We start from the raw sequence: 26,825 nt of genomic DNA on the forward strand, positions 1-26,825 counted from the left end.
CGTCCTCACTCCCGTACCTGCTACCCACAGAAAACAATCACACAAAAAAGACGTTTGTACCCTTCCGCTTGTTGACGACGCTCTAAATCACCTCTGTTAATCACCTTCTCTATTGAGGCATTCCGCCCCATCTCCCTGCATTGGCAAATTCTATGAATGGGTCGTTCACACCTGTCTCAAAAACTATATTGAGGCTAAAAACCTCTTTCTCCCATACATGCTCGGTTTCCACCCCGGACTTCCCGCCCAAGACGCCTTTCTCTTGCTCCAAAACGATGCACTCACGCGCATCCCATCTGGGGGCGAACGAACAATTTATCCTCACCCTGGACATCAAGAGAGCATTAGTCAGAATCTCCCGTACAGACATACTGAACGACCTCAGTCATATCAACTGTGGCACCCGCTTCTGTTAGTATACCACTGGCTTCCTCTCCAACCACACTGCCACAATCGTCATGGCCACCACGCGATCCCAAACCTTCGACACTCCTTATAAGGCCACCCCGTTGTCCTCTTCCTGTCTTTTTTATATCGTTATGGCCCCTTGGACCGACCAACTAATTGCTCAAGAAGACATCGGGTACACCTTGTATGCAGACGGTATTACGTGATGGCCTATTCAGGGCTCCCTCGCTGCCAAGGAAAAGGCTCTTCAAAAAGCCATCCTAACCGTCGAGGATTTCGTCACCAGCACCGGCTTGCAGTGTACCCAGGAAAAACCTCAGTCATTCGAATACACGGACTTCCCTACAAGCTACATGGCCCATCCTGCCTCCGAATCCATGACCGTCTCATTGCGGAACACCTGATTATTCGAGTCCACAGCCCCTGGGTAGAACACAATGGCAAACCCACCTACAGCCTCCATACCCTCAGCACTTCGGTTCTCAACATCACCCGATGGCCCGCCACATAGCGGGGCCCAGAAAAGGCATGCTCGAAGAGGACCCTCTCCGACTCGTCAAGGCCCTTGCTATCAGCTACTTCCACCTAACCAAGACCAACCATACAAGGCTGAGGTCCTAATGCGCACACTTTTCAAAACCGCTCTCGGACTCTCGGTGATTGTGGGCATCCGCAAAACCTTCGATAGAATCCAAGATGCGGCCTTCTACTCCCAACGCAGGCGCTCACTCCCTACCTCTCCGGGACGGGTCAACCTCCAAAACATCGGGGATCCCCAAGCAACCTAAACACTCGCCCTCACAGCAATATTAGCCCCCCCCCCCCCATCATCCGCACCCACCTTTTATCCCCAAACACAAGCACTATGAACTCCAAAAGGCCAGGAGACAAGTCCGACTGCGGCATCTGCGAAGGCAATACGGGCATGATTCTAGCGTTGTCTACGTTGACATCGCTTTTTATGCCCACCCACAGACGTACGCCTGTGTTGTCGTAGACAGTACCAACATTCCACTTCTGGTAGCCTCGGTCCGAGCCCCAGACGCAACCGCCGCTGAAGCGATCGCCATCGCCCTCGCCATAAAAATAAATGATGCCCACTCCAACAGCGCTCACATATTCACGGACTGTCGAGCCGCCAGTCGAGCGTATGAAAGCGGTCGCGTCCAACGAATGGCGATAGGCTTCGTGGGACATTCTCCATCAAGACCACGTGATCATCTGGGTGCCCGGCCACGAGGGCTTTGATGCCAACCTCATGGCGGACACCTTAGCTCGAGAGTATACTCACCGAGTGGGGCCATCCCCTGCGGCGTTGTACCGCCTCAGCTCCCACTTCGCCACCGGGCTGTAAATACAATGCCTAGACACCTGTACCTTCTGCCGAATCCCTCCCTCTCCTCTGTATACTCCTGCTCCCTATGACGTCTTCAAACAAACACCTGTTTCAGACTACACTATTTACATCGCCAACGCACAGCACTTTCTGAAGACAAATGTCCATGGTGTAGGGACACTTCAAAACTAAGACATATCACATGGACGTGTCCCCAAAAAATCCACCATCTAAAGTCGTGTGATGCAGGTCTAGAGCTCTAGGGCTGTAGGAGGTGGAGTTGACCAGCGCATGCCTCGACGACAAGGCAACGCTCCTTCTCATCGCCAGGAGCTCGGCAGGTACCTGCACTCAGCGCCCACCCACATGCGGAACACACCCAACATCATCTTCAATAAATGTTTACGAACTCACTCCTCTCCTAGACAGTTACTTCAAATTTTTCGCATTGTGAACACTGTGCGCTCGATGTCCCCGCAAAATAACAACTCGCAAAAGCTCCGCGGCAGCACCCTGACAACAGACAATGTAAATTGCCAAAAAAGTTGAGCACGAGTTCGTAACAAAGCCTGTACCCAATAAAAACAGGTGGACGTCAGTAGTCGCATCACAGCACCATCAATGGGGGTTGTGGCTGCTAACATCAATATGCCATTCCAGCAGCGCTTTAAAATATAGCGGAATAATCCGTGTCGCGCCTTAATAAACGTGCACCAGCTATTCTTGTGCTCTCGAGCCGTATTCCTTGCTCGCCATACAAGCGGAGCTTTGGGAGTGGCACGGCTTAACGCGTTCGCATCGTCGCGCATTTAAACTTTAACTTGAAAACTTTATTTGCAACGACTCGATGGGGTCATGACGCGAAAAAGCTGCCATTGGCATCTTGAGAGTGCCTGATGCCCGTACAAGGCAACAGCATATAGGCAACAGAAAACTCTTAACAGTCGTGAACGGTTTCACTTTCACACTAATTGACTGATCGAAAGATATTGCAATACAATTCCGCAAGAAATCATACAGTATGAAAAACTGAATTGGAATCAAACTACAGTGAATACCATTCGGTGCACAAAAACTGGGATGAGAAAAAAAAGGTTCACGCGTTTGTTGTATGCCACGTGTGCTTAAGTCATAATTTTCAGACAGAAATTTGTGAAGCAAGCATGGCAAGTTGTGTGTAAGTGACTGCAGCATATAATTTGTATCTCTGCGTGTTATCAGCCATGTCTCAGATCCACGGGTGCAACAATTACTTTTCTGTTTCTGCAACTCCGCAAGGAATTTTATTAGGCTCTTCGACTTTTCTTCACAAAATAAGTATGAGTACAGAGACGAAACTCATCAATTTTTAAATGCTTGTCATGTTATATCATGTGACTGGTGGTGCAGTTGAATGTAAATAGGAGAGTTTTGAACTGCAACGAAGTCCTTTCTTTTCAAGAAGGAACAGTGTATGAATATTTGTTTGCGTGGTTGTGGCCCAAACCAGTGCGCAGTAAATTATGTGAGAGGAAAACAATGCATGATAAATTTGAAGGTTTGCTGAATGGGGAAGAAAAAAACAGCACAATGCTTGTGCGCCGACTGATGTAGAGTGTCTTTGAAAATGATTGAATGTGATGAGTCCATGACATGTCAGCAGCGAAGGTCACGCGAAGAATTTGTTCTTAACAATTTCTAAGGGTGTATCTCCGAGAACCATCGTTTCTTCTATCTGTTGCAGCTTGCCTGTAGCCATGAATATCTTGGCCTTATATTTATTGCTATTTATTTTTAAACAACTCTCATTTGACCGATTCCCAATCACTGCACGCTCTTGTTTGGCTTCTCCTACTACTTCGCCTACATTTTTACCAGTGAAAAAGGTGCTCCTGTCGTCTGCGTAAAGCACGTATATTGCATTGTTTTCCTTTTGCACGATATCGCTGACATTGATGTCGAAAAGAACGGGTCCTAGAATACTACCCTGTGGCACACCGGAAGTCAGCAATCTGTGGGATGAGTTGTTTTCAGCGATGGAAACTCGCTGCTGACTATTCAAAAGAAAAGATCTAAGTAAGGCGGAACCAACTTCTCAGAGAGCATAATTGAGCAGTTTGTTTAGTAATATTTCATGGTTTAGGCGATCAAATGCTTTGCTATAGTGAATGAGAATTGCGAATGTGAGCTTGCCTTAAAGGTGCACTGAAGAGGATTATGAACTGTCTTTTTGCCGCGGGAACTCGATCTACACGTTTCTAGCATCCTTAGAAACTGCAACTTATTGCCCTGTATTGCCAAGTTTCCTAATTAAATTGAATTAACGTCCGGCTCCCGCCCTTTTTTTTTAATTCTGCCTCGTACGATGGGCGGAGTCGACCAACGCTTGAAGTTCCTTTCAGCCAGCTCCGAGGAGGCTTTGCTTTCGTTTTATTTTGTTTTTTAGGTTTCCATGAATAAATAGTTTCATTCGCAGATAATATATCCGCAAAATAAGCCCGCAGAAATAAAAATACGCGCGGACTATTTGCTACTACGGACTACTACGTATTACTCCGCCGATGGCAGAGCGGCAAGCCGCCACGGGACTGGGTGAAAGGCACTCCACGCGTTCGTCGACTCCGCCCACCGTACGAGGCAGAATTAAAAAAAAAAAGGGCGGGAGCCGGCCGTTAATTCAATTTAATTAGGGAAATCGGCCATACAGGGCAATAAGTCGCAGTTTCTAAGAATGCTAGGAACGTGAAGATCGAGTTCCCGCGGCAAAAAGACAAGTTCAGATTCCTCTTCAGTGCACCTTTAATCAATATTCAAAATTATTAATTGTTAATAATGCTGTTTTCTTTGACCTGCCATTGCAAAAGCCATGCTGACCACCTGAGAGCATGTTATGTTTAAAGAAAAAAGCTGTTCATTCGCAAAAGAACAATCTTCTCTAAACCCTTATAAAATACAGGAAGCACTGAGACTGGTAAATAGTTATTAACATCATTTTTTTGCCGCCTCTATCAGATTTGGCTATCAAGCAAGCAGCCTGATAACATGCCAACGCCCCTTCTTCTTTTCCCTTTATCTCGCTGCAGCCGCAGCTATAAATCTATGCGCAATAAACGACCGGGCGTCTTTTCTGGCCTAGCTACTGATGTGTCGCGTCTCTGCATGAAGCGATCGATACATAGTGTCAGAAGTGGCCCGGTGTGCCCAGCTAGATTATTCAAGCAGCCGAAGCAATGGACATCGTGAAAACGCCGGGATCACTTCAGTTGACTGGGAACGTGAGAAGAAACTGGCTAATATTCAAGCAGAAGCTGCAACTGTTCCTGACAGCGACGTCGACCGCCACCCCAAAGTCAGCAGCGGTCAAAGCAGCGATCCTTCTTAGCGCTGCCGGCGACGAGGCACTGGACATTTACAACAACTTCAGCTACGCAAAAGATGAGTCCAAAAATGATTACGACACGCTGCTCAAGAAATTTGACAGTTACTTCGACAAAAAGAAAAACGAAGCCTACGAGAGGCACGTATTTCGTATGAGGGTGCAAGGTGAGTCCGAGCCATTTGAGCCCTTTGCACGAGACCTCAGAACGCAAGCTAAGCTCTGCAATTTTGGTGGCCTTGAGGAATCCATGGTACGAGACCAGATTGTTTTCGGCACTAATAGTACCCCGCTCAGAGAAAAAATGCTACGAGATAAGAGTCTCACATTGCAGAAAGCAGAAGAGATGTGTAAGGCAGCGGAGATTGCCGCGCAGCAAAATGCTACCTAGTCCAAAGGCGACGCCCACGTTGACTATGCCGTAAGAAACCAGCCTGGTAAAGAAAGGCGGATTCGATGCAAGCAGTGCAGCCAGGCGCACGCGCCGCGAAAATATCCAGCTTACGGGAAACGCTGTTACACTTGCAACAGAATGAATCATTTCTCGTTGTGCTGCAGAAGTCGCCAAGTCAGCCAAATACAGGAAGAGGTAAAAAGCGATGAAAACTTCCAAGTTTTAGATGTCAGCATATGTGGTGTCAACAGGCAAGCAGGGCTAGATTGGACAATGCAAGGCCAGATTGCCGGATGCGTCATCAGTTTCAAAGTCGACACGGGCTCCCAAGCAAACCTTCTTCCGCTCAGCGTCTTGCGACGCATCTGCAGTACAACGCCCCTGCGCAAGAGTACAGCGGTTCTGACTGCTTACAAAGGCAGAGTTATCAAGCACGTGGATGTCACCACGGCATCACTGCTCCTGAACAAAGAGGATTCTGAACAAAGCCAAGCACGAGGCGAATTTTGTTATCGTGTAAAAAGGCCGACAAGCAATCCTTGTCTTTAACACGTGCCTGCAATTGGGCCTCATCCCAACAGTTGTCGATGCCGTTAACAAGCAAAATGGGCATGAAACACCAGAGCAAACGGCCCCGCACCTTTTCAGTGGAACCGGCTGCGTCAAACGACACTACAAGTAGGTCCTGCGGCCCGGTGCGGTACCAGTGGTACAACCAGCTAGGAGGGTACAGTGGTACAACCAGCTAGGAGGGTACCCTTCTCACTAAGGAAACTACTACGTGAAGAGCTGAACCGCATGGAGAAGGCGTCCATCATCAAAAGGGTAGACGAGCCCACCGAATGGGTAAGTCCCTTGGTCATAGTTCGCAAAAAGAATGGAAGCCTCCGGGTGTGCATGGACCCAAGAGAAATTAACAAGCACATCATGCGTGAGCACTACCCTATGCCCGGACGTGAAGACCTTGAGTGCGAATTGTCAGGGGCGCGACTGTTTTCCCGCCTTGACGCCAACTCCGGCTTCCACCAAATACCGTTAGATGAAGCCACGTCGCGGATATGCACGTTTGCGACTCCGTTCGGCCGCTACCGATTCCATCGGCTCCCTTTCGGTATTTCGTCTGCTAGTGATGTCTTCCAGAAGACGCTCGCAGAGATCTTCGGCGGCCAGCCAGGGGTACATGTATATGTTGACGACGTGCTAATCTGTGGCAGCAGCAAGCAGCAGCATGATGAGCGCTTGCGAGCAGCACTGAGAAGGGCAGAGGAAGCTGGTCTTACGTTCAACCGTGAGAAGTGTGACTTCGGTGTTAAGAAAATAACATTTCTTGTAGACGTCATCAGTGAACATGGCATACTGCCGAGTTCTGATCTAATTTCAAGCATTCAAGCTATGCCATACCCGAATGACAAAAATGCAGTACGCAGTAATGCCTGGAGTCGTTAACTATTTCCGCAAGTACGTGCCTCGACTGAGCGATAAAACGTCCCTACTTCGCAGCTTCATGAAAGAGAACGTCGTTTTTGACTGGAGTTCGGTTCATGAGCGTGAGTGGAAAGAGCTCTGCGCAGCATTAACAACGTCTCCTGTGCTGGCCTTCTTCGACGTGAAGAAAGAAACCAAAATTTCTGCTGACGCATCCGGGCTAGGGTTAGGCGCAGCATTGTTGCAGAAGCATGGCAGTGAGTGGCGCCCAGTCAAGTACACTTCGCGAGCGCTCACCGATAGCGAAACACGGTACTCGCAAATCGAGAAAGAAACCTTGGGCATTGTTTTCACATGCGGAGAGTTTCACCAGCTGGTATACGGCCGGAGGATTGTCATTGAAACTGATCACAGACCTTTGCTGGCAATCGCGAAAAAGGCAATCGGAGATATGCCACCAAGGCTGCAGCGTTTCTTTATTCGTCTTCTTCGTTACGACTATGAACTGCAGTTTGTTTCTGGCAAGGACCTGCTGTTGGCGGACATGCTGTCCCGTGCTCCTGCCCTTCGTGCCGGCCTGGAGTCAACCGAAGACGTCGACGTTCATGCTGTACAGGTCCTCTCAAGCATAGTAAGCACACCAACAAAACGGCGCCTGCAAAGTGAGACTTTAGCGGATCCATACTTGAGGAAAGTCTTAGAGCAAGTGGCACAAGGAACTAAGATTGAAGGAGAGTTGAAGCCATTTGCAGCAGAACTATCGGAAATTGATGGAATACTGCTGAAAGGATGCAAAACTTTCGTACCGAAGACAATGAGAGTGGAGATGCTGCAGAAGTTGCACGCGGGACATCTTGGGCTGAATAAAAGTAAAGGCAGAGCTCGGGGCCTGATCTTCTGGCCAGGAATGGGCAGTGCCATTGAAACGCTCATTCGCAAATGCAGCGCATGCCAAAAGTACGCCTACAAGTAGGCATCTGAGCCTTTTATTTTGTGGCCAACACCCAAGGTGCCATGGCACCGGGTGGGAATCGACCTTTTTCATTTCGCTGGTGGCATGTACGTAGTGGTGTTTGATGCGCATTCAAACTTTCCAGATGTTGAGAAACTCGCCGTCACCACAGCGCGCGAAGTCGTTACAAAGGTTGCGTCTATTTTGGCGCGGTACGGAATTCGTGCCCAAGTGTGTACCGACAACGGACCTCAGTTTGCTTCCCAAGAGTTCACGGAGTTTGCACGGCGCTATGACTTTGTCCATATTGCTTCGAGCCCAGAATTTCCGCGGTCAAATGGTTTGGCCGAGAAAGGAGTACAAATAGTGAAGCGCATTATGAAGAAAACTGCAAAGTCTCGGGACGACTTCTGGATGAGTCTTTTATCATATCGCGCGTCCCCATTAGAGGAAGGACAATCACCGGGAGAATTGTTGCAGGGTCGTCGGCTGCGCACTACTCTGCCTGAATGCAGCGTCGAAAAGGAGCGCCCGGTAGTCAAGCACCGCCAGTCGTCCAAGGGCAAACTACTGCCTCCACTGCAGCAAGGAGACACGGTGCGGGTTCGTGACGGCCGCCAATGGTCGCGCAAAGCGATGGTTCTAGAGAAGGTGGCTCCACGATCGCACATCGTGAGGACGGACAACGACCGTCTTCTAAGGCGGAATAGGCAACATTTGCTGCGAACCCAAGAGCACTACAACGTCATCGATGACAGCGACGACGACGCGGACATCAGCTCCGAGGTTAGCAGAACTTCAAGTCCTGGTACCGCCGATGGTCAGGGTGAGCCACGTGATGGACTTGCCACAAGCACTCAGCTCACATCATCAGGCGCAGCTGCTGGATCAAGCATGCCAGCCATTCCACGCAGGACAACCCGGCCACTCCTGGAACCTAAACGGCTGACTTATGATCACGAGTTTCGGCAAATTTCTTAGAGCATTGTCAAAACTAATCTTTTCACAGAGGAAAGATGTATCAGATGTGGCTATCAAGCAAGCGGCCTGATAACATGCCAACGCCCCTTCTTCCTTTCCCTTTCCCTCGCTGCAGCCGCAGCTATAAATCTATGCGCAATAAAGGACCGGGCGTCTTTTCTGGCCTAGCTACTGATGTGTCGCGTCTCTGCATGAAGCGATCGATACACCGCCCTTAAAAAGAACTGCAACTTTTGCGATTTTCATCCCGTCCGGCAAGCAACCAGATTCAAGAGCCAGTTTGAATATGTATGCTAGATACGGCGCAATGATATCGATAGCCTATTTTCTTTATTTATTTTTTAATACATACTGCAGCGCAATTATATGCGCTATGGCAGGAGTGGGAAAAACAAAAAGCAAAATACTAAAGGTTACAAAATACAACAAAGTGTACAAAGTGAGCACAATAAAGTTCAAAACACACAAAAAGTAACAAACAAAAAAGGAACTGTTAATGGCACGGTAGGAATATTCAGATATTGTGTCTTCCATGGCAGTTATAAAACTTTGAACTGGAGATTAACGAATGGATCCAGGTAGAGAATTCCAGGCTTCTATTGAACGAGGAAAAAAAACTGAATTTGAACAAATTAGTACGTGCAAAATACGGTAATAAATTTAGCTCGTGATGACTTCTTGTAGATGATAATGGTGCAAAGTTAATGTAGTGGTTAACTGAGAGCCTTACCGAGGAATTGACGATACAATGTAAGAATTTTAGTGATTCAGTGTGGCGACGGGCGGAGAGCGTGGTTAAATTCAATGAGAGAAGTGTAGAAGAGGGTGAGAAATCGCGATCATAACGATGACATATAAAACGCACAGCTTTTTTCTGGACTGCTTCTAACATGTTAATTTCAAACTGCTTGTACGGGTTCCACACTACAGCTGAGTAATCAAGAACAGGGCGGATTAAAGTTTTATACAGCAGTAACTTTGTGTCTTTTGGTGAAATTGGTAGCGTGCGTCTTAGATAACCTAGTTTTTTAGTGCTTTATTACATACGTAAGCAATGTGATTAGACCATGACAGCAGCGGAATGAGAAGAATAATAAGATACGAACTGGGAGCGGGATGAGAGAAAGCTAGAAATCCAATCAACCAAGTGATGGTTGTTTAGTACAGCATTTAGTTTAGCAAGAAGTTTGGAATGTAGAACAGTATCGAACGCTTTCGAGAAATCTATAAAAATGGCATCAACTTGGTTGCCGATATCGTGATATCGTGGTTAACTAATATATCATGAGTGAATTCTGTTAATTGTGTTACCGTACTAAAACCGCGCTTAAACCCATGCTGAAATTTAGATAGCAAATTACTGGATTCGAGAAAAAGCATGATGTGTTTATGAATGACATGTTCTAACATTTTGCACGATTGTGATGTCAAAGAAATCGGTCTATAGTTAGACAAGCACTGCCTATCACCGGATTTATAAAGAGGGAGCAGTTTGGCTAATTTCCATGAAGAAGGGACAGTAGCCGATGATAAGGACTTATTGAACATGATGGACAGGTATTTCGATGACCACATGGACTAACGAACCAGGAACGCATTGTATATTCCATCTGGACCGGTACATTTCTTAACATCGAGGTTTAGTACAAGATTTAGGGTACCATCAGGGTTTACCACAACATCACTGATTGCTAAAGAAGAAATTATATTGGTGAGCGGTGGAATGACATTGTTATCGGGAACGAACACTGAGTGAAAATATTTGTTGAAAGCATCTGATATTACTGCCGGCTCACTGCTGACGTCATTATCTAATCTGAACGAAGTGGATGAAGTATCGCGAGGTAAGATGGATGACCAAAATTTACGGGGGTTAGTTCTTAACAGATCGCGCAGGTGGACACGAAAAAAGAAAGCTTTCGTCGTATGCAACTTAAGATTAAATTCTTCTTTCGCCTTGTGAAATCTGTCCAAGCTTATGAGATCGTTGCTTCTTCTAGAACGCCTTAGCCTACCAATGCGACGAGATAAATGCAAGATGTCTCGAGTCATCCAAGGAACATTAGTATTTTTTTTCTTAGTTTTAAAAGGAACAAAGCGTTGGACACAATCGTTGACAAGACATTCAAAGTAATTAACAAGAAAATTTACGTCTTGGCTTGCTGAGAAAGCAAACAACGTACCGAAATGATCAGCTAAAACATCAATGATGGAATTGTCGTCAGCACGAGTGAAGTCAGGAAAAGTAGTAAACAAATAGGGTGATTTTGAGATTGAACAAGAGAGTGAAACTAACACGCCTTTGTGGTCTGACAGTCCATCAATTACTTCGCAAGAGAAGGAATTTTGGGCCAAAGAAGCGCTTAGAAAAACTAAGTCGAGAATGGAATTCAGCTTAGTAGCACTAGATACAACCTCAGTTAATCCAGTAGATGTTTATTAGTTCTCTACAAATTGCAATGTCACGACCAAATGCAGACAACGAAGGCCAGTGGATGAAAGGAGTGTTGAAGTCTCCCATGCAGATAAATCTTGATGAAGCAATGTCGATCTTGCTCATGAAATTTGCGACGGCATGAAGGATATGAACGGAAGAGCCAGGTGGACGATAAATAACACTGATTATAATACTATAATTGTTTAGATAAATTTTACACCACAAGGATTCTGTGTCAGGGGGAGAAGGTAACACTGAGAATCGCAAATACGATCTGATCAGCAATGCCACACCTCCACCAGTACTGCAACTTCTGTCTAAGCGCACGGCAACAAATCCTGGTGGAGTGCATTCGGAGTCGTAAATTCCACTATGCATCCAGGTGTCCGTTGTGCCAATAATATGGGGAGAGTTAATAGAGATAAGGGAGAGTAAATCAGGAATTTTTTTAACAATGCTGCGAGCATTAATATTTAAGACGACAAGCTTATCAGGACGGCCAGAGCTAAGTCAGGGAGACGATGATGCGGCAGTCAAGGACGCAGGCCTAGAACAAAGAGGATCATTATACGCTTTTACCAATGAATTAGAACTTTCATCCCAATTATAACGAACCTTGCCAATGAAGGCATGATCGAAACTTAACTTCACGACAGAACCGTTGTCACGAAAAGACACTGATGCGTCCCATATCTTTTTCCGAATGGACCTAACCCTTGCAGAAAAATCCTCCGTAATGAAGAAGGCAGAGCCCTTGAGTTTAGACACGTTTTTGAAAACAGCACTTCTGTCGGCGAAGCTAGAAAGATTTAGAATAACTGGACGAATATAACATTTGCGAGCTACACCGAGCCTGTGGAAACGCTCAATACTGGGGCAGCTAATCTTCAGCTTATCAGTAAATACACATGAGATGCTAGTCAACAATGTGTTAGCGGTTTCGTTCGGATCTTCTGAAATGCCGTGTATGATAATGTTATTTCTCCGAGAGCGATTTTCTAGGTCATCGTTTTTTTTGCACCAGCTGTGTTACTTTGGAATTTAAAGAGTTAATTTCAGCCTGTAAATCACAAATTTGATTTGTATTTTCGGGCGTGGGTGAAGATTCTAATGCAGCCACACGCGACTCCAAAGCATCAAAGCGAATGGCAAAAGATTGCTTAATGTCCGCAATGTCACGGGCCAACTGATCCTGCCCTGCCAGTATTCTAAAGAACATGTCAAACACTGAGGAATTTGAAGAGATTTCACTGTCAACATTTACGGTGGGAGCACTCGTATCGTCAACCTCCCCGAGAGTGACACTGGAACCACTCACAGACCGGGTTAAAGGTCTGCTACCAGATTGACTGTTTTTACTGGAGTTCGCTGGCTTTGATGGGGGGCCTGGATTGAGTTCCTCGTCACCAGTCAGGAGGAGATGACTTGCGCAATAAAACGCGTGTATGCACCGGGACACAAGAGTACGTGGGCAAGGGTGCAGCAGAAAATATCGATCATCAGTTCGGATACACTCAGCGCCAGAATAGTAACATACCTGCATGAAGAGCAAGCAGCGGTTAAACATGATGCCGGTGCCGCTGCAGTCTAGCCCACTGAAGAGCCGGTCCATGCACATGGCTTTTATATCCTCGGCAGGTGACGTCATAGAGCAGCAGTGCAGCGAGATTGGCTGCTCCAACGAGAAGTTGGCGAGGTGACTGGATTGCAGGCATTTGAAGAAAGCGGGAAGCCCGACGCTATCACGCAGGGGATCAGCTGGCAAGTCCAAGGGCAAGCACATGGTGGTATCCACGTGCCCATTCATAAGCGAAGAAACCAAACCTGACGAGACGATTCCGCAGGGGCCGTAGTCAGCAAAACAAGCGATCAACTGCATGAAGAGCAAGCAGCGGTTAAACATGATGCCGGTGCCGCTGCAGTCTAGCCCACTGAAGAGCCGGTCCATGCACATGGCTTTTATATCCTCGGCAGGTGACGTCATAGAGCAGCAGTGCAGCGAGATTGGCTGCTCCAACGAGAAGTTGGCGAGGTGACTGGATTGCAGGCATTTGAAGAAAGCGGGAAGCCCGACGCTATCACGCAGGGGATCAGCTGGCAAGTCCAAGGGCAAGCACATGGTGGTATCCACGTGCCCATTCATAAGCGAAGAAACCAAACCTGACGAGACGATTCCGCAGGGGCCGTAGTCAGCAAAACAAGCGATGAACTGCATGAAGAGCAAGCAGCGGTTAAACATGATGCCGGTGCCGCTGCAGTCTAGCCCACTGAAGAGCCGGTCCATGCACATGGCTTTTATATCCTCGGCAGGTGACGTCATAGAGCAGCAGTGCAGCGAGATTGGCTGCTCCAACGAGAAGTTGGCGAGGTGACTGGATTGCAGGCATTTGAAGAAAGCGGGAAGCCCGACGCTATCACGCAGGGGATCAGCTGGCAAGTCCAAGGGCAAGCACATGGTGGTATCCACGTGCCCATTCATAAGCGAAGAAACCAAACCTGACGAGACGATTCCGCAGGGGCCGTAGTCAGCAAAACAAGCGATCAACTGCATGAAGAGCAAGCAGCGGTTAAACATGATGCCGGTGCCGCTGCAGTCTAGCCCACTGAAGAGCCGGTCCATGCACATGGCTTTTATATCCTCGGCAGGTGACGTCATAGAGCAGCAGTGCAGCGAGATTGGCTGCTCCAACGAGAAGTTGGCGAGGTGACTGGATTGCAGGCATTTGAAGAAAGCGGGAAGCGAAGAAACCAAACCTGACGAGACGATTCCGCAGGGGCCGTAGTCAGCAAAACAAGCGATGAACTGCATGAAGAGCAAGCAGCGGTTAAACATGATGCCGGTGCCGCTGCAGTCTAGCCCATTCTGACCGCCTTCACCGCCTTTGTTTGAAGTCAAGGAGAGGGCTGAGTCGGGCTGGTTGGTTCATGTTGAATGGTACGGCAAAACAGCGCTGACGGACGAGACGGAAGAAGATGAGACAAACACATGCGCTGTAAGGCCGTTGATATCGCCGACATTGGTGTTTTCAAACTTATAAACTTGCGATACATTCCTGTTTTGTCCATTGGGTAAAAAAATAGCGTCTCGTTACACTGGTATTGAAGCGAAGCGCTAGTCGAGTTGTCGACTGCTGGCTTCGCTACATTGACGAAGTGTTCTCGGAAAGACTCGGCTAGGGCAATTCCGGATAGTTTTCAACCCCCTATAGCCAATTCAGAAGGGATTCCTCGGGTCGTTTGTCTATTAAGGGCTTCGTAGAATATTTTCTAAACTTTGTCCGGACGCTGATTTCTTGCAGTATTGAAAAGATTGTTGCTCTTCGCAATTCCGCATTTTGTTTGTTCGGATACTTCTTAAATATTTCAAGTTTAGCTGGGTCATTTGTCTTTAGGAAGGCTAGAAAAACAAGTTTTTTTTTCAAGTTATCATTTGTTCCATGCCGCCCCCAGAAACGGGGCCAGAGAGAAGAACTCCAAACGAAAGCGCGTCCATATAAAGGATCCTCCACGGTCCAGTGACCGAGGGTGTCGTAGAGGTTTGTCTGGATTGCAGGCCCCTGCGCCTCTCACACAAAGCTTGCAAAGGCTGTCCTATTGCTGCAGCTCAGTTCACTATCCACGGTCGCTGTCCTCGTAGGCCCTTTATGTCTGTATGCATTAATGCATTGGTAGGCATATATGGACCATTCGCGGCCCCGCTTACGAAAATGACGGCCACTTTGGGCGGTACAAAAATACGCAGCGCTGTAGTCCACCATGTTTTGTCGTCAGGATGATGCACCGCATGATGAAGGATTAGCGGATACTTGTCTTGCGACCTTCATATTTCTTCCGTAGTGTTCCAGAGGTATCCTGTCCCTAGGAAAGGATTTCTTCCTGAGCATCGAACTTTCAATGATACTCAGTCGAGGTCCATAACCTTTTAGACGGACAAAAAACATTTCCCGAACCACGACTCCGGAATGCCATGCAGTCCTCAGTGCACTTCAGCAAAGCTGACTGTCTGCCCTCTACTACCGTGTGGGTCGCTCCAACTTGGGTAAATATGCAGAGACAAGATGGGCGTGTTATGTATCAGCGACCGCTGGGAGAAAATGAAAACATAAGCACGCGTACACCCGGCGTAAATAAAGTAATTGTCATGCAGTTATATTCCGCGACGCGTTTAGGTGAACATGCAGTCGAGATATTAGAGATAATAAACCAGGTAATCTACTCCACTGGTTTTATTTACCAAAAACTGAATGCCAGGATACACAGGTGCGAAACATTGCACGCGTAATAGACGCATATAGTGAAATCTAAACACATGCTGCAAAGAAAGAAAGGTCCCCTGAACAAACGCACATCGTGAAAACAGAGAGTGACAAGACCAATCAAAGAGATCGTCAAGTGATAACGAAATATCGCACTACATATGTGTTCACAACAATCAGAACCAGAGAAGAAAATAAAACGTAAATTACACAAATACATCTGGCGCTACACTTACCAGGCACAAGCAGAACTGAACATATTTTATTACACGTGCCAGTCGTGTCACCATTTGTCTCAGCATTTCAAGCAAACGGTTCTTGCTGCTATACGAGGCCATCAAAAGCAAGCATAAGAACAGCGCAGCGCAAGCCCTCTCTAACGGTGATCTCCCATGCGATATCATCGATGTCATGTGATAAAATGAGGCGTACAGGGAGCCGCAGAACTGTTAACCCGCGAGTGTCCGCTGGACGTTATTGGGGATTATTTCCGGGTTACCTCTCTTAGGATTATCGAGGTATCTACTGATCATAAGAATACAGTTAATATTCGCTGGTTCAGATTGACGCAGACACAGCAGCCTCTGCTTGGGACGCATACCACTTAGAACTTTGAAAATTCAGCGGTAACAGTTAATCAGTAACCATAAAATATAAATTGCAGCACTGTCAGCAGGTTGGAGACCAGGCGGTAGGCGGCTGTTGCATAGGTTCTAGGAATAGCAGGGGAGAGTTATCAGTAGAGTTTGCAGATACAAATAATTTACGGATCATGAATACCTTCTTCCGCAAATGAGAAAACAGGAAGTGGACGTGGAAGAGCCCCAATGGTGAAACTAAAAATGAACTAGACTTTATACTGAGCGCTCACCCTGGCATCGTAGAGGATGTGGAGGACCTCGGAGAGGTCCGTTGTAGCGACCACAGAATGGTAAGGTCTCGTATTAGCTTAGATTTGAAGAGGGAACGGAGGAAACTAGTGAAGCGGAAGACTAATAATGAGTTTACGTAAAGAGGGAAAGAGGAGGAATTCAGGATTTCGTTTCAGAACAGATTTTCCGCTTTAATTGAAGAATCCGACGGTAATGTTGAAACAATGAGCGATAATATCATCGTTATCATGACGGAGTGCGCAGAAGAAGTAGGCAGAAGGATGGTTCGACAGTATGCTGGCAAGCTATCTCAGGAGACTAAAGATCTGATTAAGAAACACCAAAGCAGGAGGACGTCTAACTCCACAGACAGAATAGAACTAGCAGAGCTATCGAAGTTAATAAGCGCAAGGTAGCCGACATACGGCATTTTAACACGGAGAAAATCGAGCGCGCTCTCAAGAACGGAAGTAGACTAGAAGTAGAGAAGAGATAACTAGGCATAGGCATAAACCATATGTAGGTGTTAGGAGACAAAGAGGGCAATGTCATTAGCAATATGGATAAAATAGTTAAAGTAGCCGAAGAGTTCTACGCAAATCTATACAGTAACAAATTTAATCAATGCCTTAATGACAGAGGCAGTAGGCACAGCAATGGGACATCCCGCCAGGAATGAAGGAGTAAGTAACGGAAGCCTAGGAACAACACAAAGGGAGAAAGCAGTTGGTGACTATTAGGTAAAAGCAGATTTTTGAAGGACGGAGGAGAGAGTGTGCTAGAAAAACTAGCCATCCTGCATACGCAATGCCTTGTGACATCGAGCGTACCGGAATCTTGGAAGAATGCTAGCATTATATTAATTCATAAGAAAGGAGACGTCAAGGACGAAAAATTACTGACCGATCAGCTTACTGTTCCTTGCCTACAAGGTATTTAGCAAGGTAATCGCTAATAGCATCAGGACAACCTTAGACTACAGTCAGCCAAATGATCAGGCAGGCTTTCGTAAAGGATACTCGACAATAGACCACATTCACGCTGTCAATCAGGTGATAGAGAAATGCGCAGAATATAACCAACCCCTATATATAGCCTTCACTGATTACGAGAAAGCGTTTGACTCAGTGGAAACCTCAGCTCTCATGCAGGCATCGCGGAATCAGGGTGTAGAAGAGTGTTATGTGAAAATATTGGAAGATATTTATAACGACTGCACAGCTACCGTAGTCCTTCATAAAGTCAGCAATAAAATTCCAATAAGGAAAGGTGTCAGGCAGGGAGACACGATCTCGCCGATGCTATTCACCGCCTGTTTACAGGAGGTATTCCGGGACCTGCAACGGGTACATTTGGGGATAAGAATTAATGAAGAATACCTAACTAATTTGCGATTCGCTGATGACATTGGCTTGGTAAGTCATTCTGGACATGGACTTCAAAGCATGATCAGTGAGTTAGAAAGGCAGAGCAGAACGGTGCGGCTAAAAATTAACATGCAGAAAACCAAAGTAATGTTCAACATTCTAGCAAGGAAACACCTGTTCGCAATTGGTAGCGAGGTGCTAGAAGTAGTAAGAGAATATGCCTACTTAGGACAGGTAGTGACCGCTGATCCGGATCATCAGAGGGAAATAACTAGAAGAATAAGAATAGGGCGGAGCGCATATGGCAGGTTTTCTCTATGATGAATGGTAGTTTACCAATATCCCTCAAGGGAAAGGTATACAGCAGCTGTATCTTACCGGTACTAACCTATGGGGTAGAAACGTGGAGGCTCACGAAGGACAACGCAGCGACTATGGAAAGAAAAATTATTGGTGTAACGTTAAGAGATCAGGAGCGGGCGGAGTGGGTGAGGGAACAAACAAGGGTTAATGACATCGTAGTCGAAGTCAAGAGGAAGAAATGGGCTTGGGCAGGACATGTAATGCGGAGGCAAGATAACCGCTGGTCCTTAAGGGTAACGGAGTCGACTCCAAGAGAAGGCAAACGCAGCACACTCTTAGAACTAAAGGAGTGCAGAGGAGTGCCCAGAACACACTTTGAAGGAGTATTCGCTTGTCCCATATTCCACCATTTTTTCCAGAATAAAATTACTCCCTCTGGACAAAGAGTGATCCAACACCTACTCAAGGAGTACTGTACTACTCCTGCAATAGAGTACAGGCACTCCTCCGAGGGAGTAAAGCTACCACATTGAAACAGCATCCTACTACTCTTTCAGGTAGAGTTCGAGGACTCCGTTTGTTAGAGTGACTATACTCCTTCAAGGAGTATCAGCCCAGATCTTATTTTACTCCTTCAAAAGGAGTTTCACGTGTTTTCAATGTATCGTACTAATTTTCTTATTTCACATATTCTTCAGAGCAAGTTGGTCATATGTTTTGCAGGATCCACCTGCGCTACATCTATAAAAAAGGGTAATGAGCAAAAGGGATTATAATCTTTGAGTAGAATAATTTTTGCTCATACAACTACTTTATGGCTACACTACAGTTTGCACATTAGTATGGTGCTCTGTCTGCGTTGGGAATAACAATGGTTCAAGAAATAATGACACAAATGTACAACACTGATAACTTTTATTTCTCAAGTCATTGCTGTGATTGCTGTGGCTGCCCAAAACACGCTCGGGAGGCGCTCGCTAGGATCAAGCCCCATTAGTGTCTCAAGCAGCAGACAAGCCCGATTTGTTTTTGGGGTGTACTTGACATTAAATGCCAAGAACACTGCCAAAAGCAAAGTAAACCCATCTACCAAATCCACCGCAGTGAGCTGTAAGCGCTCAAAAGAAACTAAGATGCTGGATGATGCCGTAGCTTGCTCGGCTGAGTGAAGGAGCTTTGGCTATGAGTGCATTTCACCGGGTGCCTGCAAACATGAATGAAAATAATGCAAGTAAGAGTCAATTCCAATGCCCTTTTCGTACTATCCTGCATATAACCCCATGAAAAAAAAGAAAGAATACAACTAGAATGTACTGATCGTGTGTGTCATGTCGCCACTAGTGTGTACCTATATTGTGACCAAGTGCAGACACCTTTCATTGCAAACCTTCATTCAGAGCTACAATTTTATGCAGCCCAATACAATTATCACTATGCTAGTCCTTTGAAAAGCTGTGTGCGTGTAAAACAAGCACATATTTACCAAATGAAAATTTTAACATGAGCAAGCTCTTCTGGAAGTATCATGATCAGCCTGACTACGCCCACTGCAAGGCAAAGGCCTCTCCCATGTTCTCCAATTAACCCTGTCCTTCGCCAGCTATGTCCACCGTGTTCCTGCAAACCTCCGCCCATGGAACATTTTGCTGCTTCCTGCTACGCCTGCCTTCTCTTGGAATCCACTCCGTTACCTTTAAGGACCAGCGATTATCTTGCCTTCGTCTTACATGCCCTGCCCAAGCACCCTTCTTTCTCCTGATTTCGACTAGGATGTCTTCAACCCGCGTTTGTTCCCTCACCTACTCCGCCCGCTTCCGATCTCTTAACGTTACGCCTATCATTTCTATTTCCATAGCTCGTTGCGTTGTCCTTAACTTAAGCTGAACCCTCTTCGTTAGCCTCCACGTTTCTGCCCCATAGGTGAATACCGGTAGGATACAGCTGTTGTATACATTTCTCTTTAGGGGTATTGAAAAACTGCCATTCATGATCTGAGAGAACCTGCCATATGCACTCCACCCCATTCATATTCCTCTAGTTATTACTCTTCATGATCCGGATCAGCGGTCACTACCTGCTCTAAGTAAATGTATTCCCTTATCACTTCCAGCCATTTCTAAAACCACACCTATTGTGCTTGACGGTTTCTTGTCACATAATACATTGTGCAGTTTAAAATATAGGGTAACCTTGAATTGGAAAAACACTTAAACCAATGACAGTTTTCTTGCTGAAGAGAAATGGCTGTTGCAATTCCTGTTTCTCAGATACCATTAACTGAATTTCATGCTCTGAAATAGTGAAGGAAAAATTCAAAATTTTTCATCTCAAAGAGGAAGACAACAAATTTCAGTTTGGTTTGGGTTGGTTTATGGGGTTTAACGTCCCAAAGCGACCCAGGCTATGAGAGACGCCGTAGTGAAGGGCTCCGGAAATTTCGACCACCTGGGGTTCTTTAACGTGCACTGACATCGCACAGTACACGGGCCTCTAGAATTTCTCCTCCAAAGAAATTCCAGCCGCCGCGGCCGGGATCGAACCCGCGTCTTTTGGGTCAGCAGCCGAGCAAATTTCAGTTGCATTTTTTTGTTGTTTTTAATGATGCATAAGGACAACCACACAGTATTCGCCTATGACTGCTAAATAATTTGTAATTAAATATCTTCTCTCTCCTGCTTCACTTTTAAAAACTGAGCAATGGCAATGGCATCAAAGGTCAGTATAAGCCAGGGGAGGCATGAGGAAAACTGCAATATAATTGCGGCTTCGTCATTCATTTTGATTCCGACTCTTAAGGCAGGCTGGCTTTAGCATTGTAACTAATTAAAACGATGAAGTAGCGATATCGTAGCTTTTTTGTGCCTTCCATAACCTATACTGAACATTGATGTCTTAGCAATTGCTATGCTATTGAAACAGGGAAGAAAAGAAATCTGGTTGTAATTATTTAGCGATTGGAGACGAATACTATGCAACAATTCTATGTATATGAATGCCCAGCACGTCACTACAAACAACACACATAACCAAAAATTTGGTGTTTATACTCATTTAAGGTAATACTACTTCCCACGCAAGAACACGACAGCCATGTGTAAACTTTTTGCTTTCATAGTAATAAAATCTATCCAACGACAAGTTAGGCGCAGCATGCCTGTCTTTATAAATATGCAATACTGACAATGTTTGACACTAGCATTTGGAATGAACGAGATAACTGTGATTACTTCGCACATTACGTGCCAGTCCATACTATTATGCACAATTTAGATTTGCAAATGTAATGTGTAATTCTCTATGACTGTCACGTTAGTGCACTGCAAACCAATGAAGTTGTCTTGCATTTGCAATGTTCTCACTACTTTTATGCAACACTGATCACTCCAGTATATCTGCATCGTTCTGTTAGACGGCCACGGGATAGCTAGAATTAAGGCTATTTTATGTGATGGAAACCATTGACTAGAAAACAAAGAAGAAAAGCCTCAACTACTGTCCTGGTGCTGGGACGTCTAATAAGAGCTCAGAAAGACTCGGTTTCAATACGCCAAACCCTCCGCATAACATTACCCTGTGCGAAAATACCCCACCCCACCCTAGCTTAATTTCTGTCCACATGCACCAAGGCTCACTGCACCTGTTATAAATATTGCCCTAAATATTGCAATCAAGCTGCCCGTGTATGCATAGGCTATCTGTGCATCGAGAAAGAAAGAAGTTGTTAGGAATGTTTCACACCAAAAACAGAAAAAAAGGCAGCCTGTTTCTCAGAAACAGCTAAGAGCATGAAATGGTGTGTCCAAAAAGATTAGGCTGCTTTGTACTTATTTATGACAACGAGAACTGTCAGAGCTGCGCTTTCAAAAATTCAGGAGCTTTGTGCACAAACGTAGCTTCCGTATGCACGTCTTGCAGCACCAACGCTTCCGAATTGAAACGACCGATGAATATGCACAGGAAAAAGCAAATAGAGAGCGCTTGAATTTAAAAGAAAAGCTACCTTGCACAATCAGAAATTTCGCGACAGAACCTTCCAAACAGTGACGTGTACTGGTTGCGGTATACCGAATAAATACCTAGCAAATAAGTGTGCGCTTTGTTAACGAGCGGGATTCTGTGGCGGCAATGCTACAGCTCCAATTCCGAAAACCTAACGCTGCAAAAATTGAGTTTTCAAAATACGTGCGAATGCACGATACACTTTTGCACGCATTTAGAACTTTCAGTTGTGAAACACAGACAACGAATCTTGTGTATGCGTCTTCCTTGGCTGGTAAAAAAATTCTATAAGTCTCCAGTTTGCCTGTGTACTCCACAAATTCTAGGATCCCTGTCCGCTACATGTCAAATTTCACTGAAGCGAAAGTAATACAACCGACAGCTGATGATCTGCTAGGGCAACAGGATTTCAAAAGTTTGAGAAGGGCATTGGGAGTCCAATCCAGGTGGAGTAGTGAAATTTGACTAGTAACAGACAGGGATCCTCCAATCTGTGGAGGACACCGGCAAATTGGAGACTTACGGAGGAATTTTTTTACCCGCCAAGGAACACGCATACACAAAAGAGAACCACAGAGGACTACGGCTTTTACCAGCCCTTGTCCTGTGCGGTTCTTTCTTGTGTATGCGTCTTTTTTGGCTGGTAAAAAAATTCTTCCATAAGTCTCCAATTTGCCTGTGTACTCAACAAACCACAGGATCCCTGTCCACTACTAGTCAAATATTTCAACTCCACCTGGCTTGGACTCCCACCGCCCTTCTCTGTGGAGAAAGGGTGACAGCAGCTGGCAAAGGACAATGTTAACTGCAGATCAACTGGGGAAGCATTATCCTGCACTGATTTTGACGGCAGGTTCACAAGACAAACAAAATCAACTCGAGGAGCGGGGTGCACATCATGCGACTGAATGTCAATGGCCAGTGAAAATGGCACCAGCACTGTGGAATGCACATGCAGAAAACGAGACGCATTTTTTTGTCAACTTTGGGTAGCAGTCTACTGCAATTTTAAAGAGCAAAGCTCTGAAGTATGGCAACACTGGCACTTTTTGTTTTACTGGGGTGAGGGTCGTCGTGAGGGTTGAAGTCCATATTTCTTTTCCATCCACTGTGTTAATTGCGAGCTATGTTTACCTAATAGGGGCTGGGCATCTAACATCACCGTTATTTCTTTGCAGCAGTTAAAACAATACAGCATACATTTTATAACATGCTTAACGAATTTTTGGGAGCAGCATGCTTTTACCCTTCTACTATTTGTTGCTATTGAATCAGTTTGGCGTTGACAAAAGATCTGTAATAAGGAGTAATTACTCATTGACATCCACTCGAGCACAGCCAAATGGCTACAAAGGAAAGCTATACAGCTTTCACAGAAACTTCGTAGTTAAAGAAAGATTCGTCCTGGTCCGGTGTTCGAACTCAGAACCACCACTTCACTGGAGCAGTCGCTCTATCAATTTGTCCAACCTGGACGGCAAGCTTATGGTAGGGCGAGAGCGAAGTGATCAATAACTCGAGTGGGAACTGTGTTGGTCCAATGTTTTAGGACCCCTAAAACATTGGAGAAACTCAGTTCCCGCTTCATGTTACCTCTAAAACATTGGACAAACTGAGTTCCCGCTTCATGTTACAGTACTGAGTGACATTTTGGTCTATACACCAGAAATACCGGTAAAGCATCATGATAGAACACAATGTTTTTTAAAGGGATAAAGGAATATGTTCGCCCTTTCAGAGGGCACATATGCATAAGAGGCAACATGTGTGAAATAGTCACTGCACCTGAAGCAGTGTAAATTCCATTATGTTAACAGCAGCAGTCAAAAGCTTCATGAGCGACTATTTCATACAGATCATGTAATTACATTCATGTAATTCAGGATCAGATTCATGTGATTATACAGGGAGGTACTGCTGCTAAGTGCACGTAGAGCTCTGCATGCATTTCTAAACCCGGCTGTGAGCCTATGTCTACGAAATTTTTCTAAATAGGCAGGTAAGGTATGCATCACTGGAAAACAATACCTACCACAAACAGCTGAGGAGAGATAGCACAGCCAAAAGCTGGAAGCACGAATGGCCCAGTAGATACTGGCAGCTGGCAACTGCAAATAAATATGTCAGAGCAACTGTTGTCAGTGGCCGTAACAATGTCATGAATGACAAGAGAAGAAATTGTCTACTGCTTCATAAATTAGAATAAGGTAGTAACATAGGAACACAAAAAGCAATGAGAGGGCCCATGACAAAAGAAATGAACAGATTGTATGTGATGCACCGATATACATTTTTTCAGTAGATTTACATGACTGTCACACCCGCACAGAAAGATGAGCAGGCTGGAATACCACTATTTTTATGCATGATGAAAGGAGCTTAACTATTCGAATATAGCATGCACAGGATTTAATTATTACTACTAGGGTGCTTTGCAGCAGCACCGAAGGTATTTTTAAATTGAACGTAGCGACCAGTAGACCCACCTGCTTTGCACAAATGATGAGAGGATGGAAAAGGCATGCATTCATTAGCAAGAAGCACGATATCTCACATCACAGCATGAAACGAAAATTGGTATAGCATTTAACAAATCTGCACAGAAATAAAAACTGCCTAGTGGCAATGCAAGTAAGAGCAAGGGAAAAAAATACCGAAGAAAACTGGTGAGTGTGGTGCAGGATGGTCTGTGGGTAGGGTCTCGTGCCTGGGAATAGTTCCGAGCGCGGAGAATCGCCGGCAGCACAGCTGGTGGCAGTCAACCAAGAATAAATAAGAGAAAGTGAAAATCAATAACAAACCATCACCGATATAGCGAACGACTTGACAGCGGGCCGCACAAACGAGGGATATAGCAAAAAGCTTGAAATCCTAAATAAGTGCGCAGTTGCATCCCAAACAGTTCTCAAAATCTGAAGGCGAGGAAGCATCGACACCTACACCTCAGGGCAGACGCAAGAACGATCTAACTTTGACACAATACTGTGTCAAATTATGTTCCATGGGGAAGCACAGATAAAAATTTACAAATGACTAGGCAAGGGATATGCCCCAGCCTTTTACACGCGATCATCGTCCCCGAAAAAATTGTATGACAAATATTATGGCGTAAGCACTAATCCCACGAGTACACACACTGAGCACTGTCTGTTGGCAGCTGGCCTAGCGCGAGTGCTCTGTCGCGCGGCACTGCCGCTCATCGTCATCTTCTAAGTAGCACAAATCAATCCGACGGGCACCAGCCGCGAGGCAACTCGACCGTTGTCAGTTCCCTTCTCTGTCCGCAGCTGGCCTAGCAAGAGCGCTCTCTAACAACGTGGCACTGCACGCTCATCATCCTGTCCTATGCAGCACAAATCTATGCTATTGGAATGTAGTAAACATTGTCTGTTGTTTTTCGCAGCGCTAGCAAGCGACCGCATCACTCTGTTGTGATAACTGGTGGCATTTTTATTTACCGTGGCACCCGAGTACTAAACGCAGATAGAGAATATGGAGCAACAGTTGCCATGCGGCCTATACGCCCGTTCTTTTCTGGTAAAGGCCGATTCACACGATTTTCCGTTCGCCCGCTGCCGCGGCCGACAGCGCGCCTCTCAATGTGGTGACGCATGAATACGTAGTGCGCAGGCCGCGGGCGAACGGACCGTCGTGTGAATCGGCGTTAACGCATTATAGCTGAGGCAACCGCACGCAGACTGCCTGCACTGCCATCCCTATATAGGCGCACACTAATAACGCGTGCGAATAGAGATCAGAAGTAAAGAAACGTACACGGGCCTCACCGTTCAGACGGCTCATCAAGGCTTAGCAAAACCGCACATTCTTCTTCGTTGCCTCTCCAGATGACAAGAAGTCGTAGCGCTACCTTTCTTCAGGGCTTTACCCGTTCAAAATCACCAGTGTTGACAGGGCGTAATTCTCGTCGTTGGTTTCCAAAACACACTTGTGTTCTTCATACACGTCCACCGCACGAGCACTCAAACAATGCTACGAAAACCCAAATAACACAAAACGTGACGACGGCTGCAGTTTTGCTTCGTTGAAAAAACCTACAAATGCGCTTTTTTTATTACTAATATTTGAATTGTGTTCGCAACAAAAACAAATTATATTTTTTTAATTTTATTTCTTTATTAAATGCGAATACCAAAGCGCTTTTAGATACTTTTGCTGACATGTCGTTTGTAGAAGCTGCGATCCTGTGATCCCATCCCCGGGTGTCCTAGCAGACGACGGCGCAGACGACGCTGTTGACGGAATGCAATTTCGATTGACGGCAGCGAAAATCCCTTAAATGCGACAAAAAAGGCAAAGAAACGCACCGTATCGCAAACTGGTCCATATCAAGGATATGTTCGACGCGAGCGGTAGGACAAAGAGCAGCTGTGATGCATTACTCTACGCGACACTGGCATGGTCGACGGAGATCTACATAAAACAGAGCTTAAATGTGACCCGTACAAGCGGAAACTGTGATATCAACTGCGTTACGGAACTACGACGATGCTTGCTTCACACTTTAGCTTATATGCAACAGCGGCCCGCACTCGCCGCATCCTGTTCGAGTGTACTTTCACTAGCAAGAGCCCACATGCATGGAAGCCGACAGAAGCAACTGTCTTTTCGAGTTCAGATTGTTCAGAGAAATACGAGCAGCTTACTTTAGCACGTACTCGAATTCAAGTTCTCAGCCTGTGTGTCACGTACGGTGACGATGGCGTCGAGGACGAGCTTAAG

General features: G+C 45.8%; 1 long non-coding RNA gene across 2 annotated transcripts; it reads right to left on the reverse strand.

Annotated features, from left to right (window-relative positions):
- Positions 1-19,042: 19,042 nt before the first annotated feature.
- Positions 19,043-26,109, reverse strand: LOC149337887 (uncharacterized). 2 transcript variants are annotated; one of them, XR_016284671.1, is made up of 4 exons: positions 25,871-26,109; positions 24,740-24,833; positions 24,118-24,193; positions 19,043-19,290 (listed from the first exon to the last, which is right to left on the reverse strand). It is a non-coding gene; the product is annotated as an uncharacterized LOC149337887 (long non-coding RNA). The 2 variants fall into 2 exon arrangements; XR_016284670.1 differs by having other exon boundaries at positions 25,860-26,109.
- Positions 26,110-26,825: the final 716 nt, after the last annotated feature.

This window comes from Amblyomma mixtum, chromosome 7, assembly GCF_055824585.1.
Source record: "Amblyomma mixtum isolate Tamu chromosome 7, ASM5582458v1, whole genome shotgun sequence".
NCBI lineage: Eukaryota > Metazoa > Arthropoda > Arachnida > Ixodida > Ixodidae > Amblyomma > Amblyomma mixtum.